We start from the raw sequence: 4,220 nt of genomic DNA on the forward strand, positions 1-4,220 counted from the left end.
AAATAATGGCAAACTGAGTATCTTAATATATTAATTCAGGAAAGGAAGTTCAAACTAGCATATCTTTAAGACAGAAAGCAGTATTACAAAAAGGTTAAACATGCTTTGTTTAAAGGGAAACAAGGGTTGCATCCAACAGCATCATGCCTCTCTAATTCTAAAACTGCCTTCTCTTTTGCTTCATCTGCCCTCTCCTTTCTGGAGCTTATTAGAGATTGTCAGTGAGGCATCATTCATTTCAAACTCTGCCTTACAACWCTGTTTTACACGGTTAGATATATCTGCCCCCAAGCATTTCTACAATTGGGCGTATTAAGACTAACAGGTAGATGTATTAAGACAGAAATTTCTACAACTGTGCAGCTTTCAGACTTGACAAATAAATTGCCTAAATAGCACTAAATTTGATACTGGTCAAAAGCCTGTGTAATAAAGTTCTCGGTTTTCTAAGGTTTCACTCCTTTTCTAAAAAAATCAGCTAATCAATCAATCCATCATTCATCTTGATTGACAACAGCCTGGTGGCTAGATGTTGTAAAAAAATTGTGCAAGTCTAGTACTCCTCATTTAGTAAATCAGAGCACACTACCTACCATCTTTTAAAGTCAATATAAAACCTTCCATTATATTTGCCACTGGATTCCTGCAACTTCTTTTTTCCCCTCCTGAGTCACCACTGGAACAACTTTCCACTGACCTATCCATGAACTGATTCATGTTTCCAAATCACCTGCAGGCACAAACTGAGCTCCAGTGATATGAAATGCGATTTCATGAGGTTCAGCARTATCTTTAGGCTTTCCTGATTACAAAGAACACATCTAGCGATCTCATCTAGAAACATACTTTGTCATAGGCTGTAGGCATTTGTTCTTACATTGAACACAGTGTATTTTAGTACTATTTTCTGTTCTGAGGTTTTCTTTTGGTGAGGTATATGCAAGTAAAAACACACACAAGACTAATCCCCTTTTTCTCCCTTCAAGCAGAGGATGCAAGTGTTCATGAAATCTTACAGCTGTCTGTAACAAATTTGGGAATTTCAAGCTTCTATAGTGATAAGGCTATCCTATTGCAAAATTTATATTATATATCTTCGTCACACTGAATTATTTCACAGAAGGTGAAGATATCTTCAGCAAGTCCTCTAGAGACCCTGCCACAAAATTTAAAAAACCCTCTCAGAGATAGTACTGTACTAAAACAGAAGTAACATAGTCACTGCAGCAAGTTCCTCCCTCAGAGAATTTCACTTAGATAATGTCAGCACACTGGCTCTGGGGTACATCTGGCACAGAAGATGACAGGCAGCCTAAAGTTTTGCACTTCATGGGGGAAGAGTCAAAGAATCTGCTCATGTTCATTCCACATGATTGTGTGAAAGAAACAAGCTTACACCGTGCTTTCAGGGAACAAGGAAGATTACTACTGACTTATTTCCAATTAGATTATTGTGGCATTAAATAATACGTCTCATACAATCCTATAACATCACTCATTCAGAACAAAGGAATCCTGACACAAAAAAAGCAGACAACTTTTAACAAAAATTTTAAGACTAAGTTATCAAAATTACGTACTGCAAGTTGAAAAGCCTGAAGTATTCATCTTAAAATAATATGAAGTTTTTCAACTTAAAAAAAAAATCTTGTCTCACTACACTGCCTAACAGATGCTCCAAGTGAGCAAGATTCAAAACCTGTTTTCCTTCTCTGTTGTGCTTATTTTGTAAAGATGCATGAACCTACTGGTAGGAACAGGTAAGGTCATCAGGACAAATATCCCGCCACTGTTTAAAAAAATCAAGTTTTCCTCTATAATTTTTGTTCAAAAATCCTTACAAATATTTACAGAATCAGCAATTTTGAAAGTTCTTTCATAAGTTATTCCACTTTTGATCATATTTCTAAGCATTCCAAACTTCTTATCCTGGGCATGGAAAACTCTCGCATTCTTAACATTAAAGAAAATTGTTTATTTGTCATAGATTTTAAAGTCAGCTGACTAGTATTGATCAATCACATCTTTTTAAACACTATAAGCCTATCTTCCAAAAGGCCTGACAAAAAATTATTTTCATGAGAATTGTACCGTTTGCATATTTTCCAAACAATTCTATCAATGATCTTCTAGTTGTGTATCTGTACATCTCTTTAAGGGGCAGTATTACAGACAGAAGAACAACATGTAAGGTGAAAGAAATGCAGGCAGCTGACAGGCAAAAATAGGTCTTGTGGGAAATGGGAGCAAAGAATACAGAGCGCGAGCTTGTGAGTCTCTGAGGGAACAATGGGAGAAAGATCACCTTTGCTTCTGTACCAAGACATTACCACATCAAGCTCCTCTGGAGCGATTTTCTTTTCCCTCTCATTCTCTCCGAATCCAATTTTAAGCAGAACCTGAGCAGTCAGAAAACAAGAAAAAGCCCATGCAAAGTATTCATCAGCTTCCCTACTTTTTTTCATGGAACCCTGCAACTTCATGTGTAGCTCCTGGTGTGGAACTRTTCTTGTAAAATAAAAACAAACCGTTCAAGATGAGCTCTATACGAGATGAGGATTATCTAAAACATTCAGACTGACTGAGAACTGAGTTCACAAACAAAAGAAAGTTTGGAGCACCAAAAAAATGTTACACCCATCTCCACAAACACTTTTTTAAAAAGTAGTTTGTCATACGGTACACTTAATATGTGGGCCAGATCCAACGCAAAGACTGCATGCAGTCTCAAATCTATTTTGTATATATTTTTTCATCCTCAAGATCACAAATGAAACCATGTGAAATAATTTGATTTACCTTTACTGTCTGCAGGTAACCTAAAAAAAACTGGGCAGAAAAGTTATGAACTTCTGTATTTTCTTTTAATTCCACTGAAGCATCAACTAAACTAGCCTCTCAACATTAATTGCTGCACTAATAACTTAAGAACATGGAAAGGGTTAAGAAGGAAACCTGTAAAACACAGACCACCAAGGGAGGAAAAAAAGACATAGCAGAAACAGGAAAACAGGGAATAAAATACAGCAGTGATGGTATGAAAAAAAAAATCAGTACGGTCCAAATGAAAGAGCATTTTCAGTGTTAGAAATAATAATTATGATCATAAACCAATCAATAAATTTTAGTAACCAAAATCTTTTTGCTATACACAATCCAATTCTACCTTTGATTTTCAAGGATTGGGGATGAAGGAGTAGAAAGACTCCTCAATTAGCATTCCAGTCAAAACACAAAATAGAAATCAATCCAACACAAAATTGGTTTAGGCTGTCAAAGTACTTTAAGAACACAAGGGGGAAGGGGAGAGAGAGAGAGAAAAGAAAGAGCGAGCAAGCTAAAGAGAATGTTTGACAAAATAAATAAGAAAAAAATATGCAGAAGAAATGGTAACTGTTGGGAAGTCATACACCAAATAACATGTATTTGTAATGCTCACAACTTATTTCCTGCATGTGAACAACATTAATAACATAATGCTAATAACCTTGTAAAAACCTTTTTTTGTTAGAAGTAAATTACTTACGCGTTACTTCCTCATAAACATGAAAGCTTTAAAATTGAGATATATACAACAAAGTTACTATCCCTTTAACTTTTGGCTGCAGCTAAGTTGTAGTTATGAACAACTATTCAAAAGAAAGAAGCCTGAAACTAGAAGGTGAAGATAAACAAGTATGACCACATTAGAAACTTTTAGCTAAGGTTCGTAACTTAAGACAACGTGATGCTTCCTTTTCTTGACATTTCATTTTGATTTTGAAGGTAYGCACAACATTTGTGAGGGTGAAGTGACAATGCTTTATTGTTTAAATAGTGCCTCGGGCATTCTGAATATTTGTGAGTGATGAACTGTGTTGATCAGACCCCTTGAGATATCTATAAATAAGAAACATACAAACCCAACTATTTATTAATAGTTTAATATGGCGCCTCTTTCTTAACACTGACTGAACTTGTTCAATGGCAGCATGTTTACTTTATGCAGCAAGGCAGGAGTTGCTGGTAAGAATCAGCACGGTACGGCACGCAGCTCAAGGAGAGAGGGAGGTGTTTGTAAACCGACGGCAAAACAGATCCTCCACGGGGGGATCGGTAGGGAAGGACTTTACTACAGAGGAGCACGTGGGGCGCGGGCGGGGGGTGGCAAGCGCAGGAGCAGATGCCTACGGCGCCCAGCAGCCCCGCGACGGGGCAAGAGGGCCGGCGACGGGGGCCGG

The 4,220-nt window shown here is 37.2% G+C and overlaps 1 protein-coding gene across 2 annotated transcripts in view; it reads right to left on the minus strand.

The window, feature by feature from the left end:
• Nucleotides 1-4,220, minus strand: part of ATRX (ATRX, chromatin remodeler) — a 95,116-nt gene that overhangs the window by 90,325 nt on the left and 571 nt on the right. The gene's annotated exons all lie outside the window — the stretch shown is intronic.

The sequence above is a fragment of the Apteryx rowi genome, unplaced genomic scaffold (assembly GCF_003343035.1).
Source record: "Apteryx rowi isolate R43461 unplaced genomic scaffold, aptRow1 scaffold_69, whole genome shotgun sequence".
In the NCBI taxonomy this organism is placed as follows: Eukaryota; Metazoa; Chordata; class Aves; order Apterygiformes; family Apterygidae; genus Apteryx; species Apteryx rowi.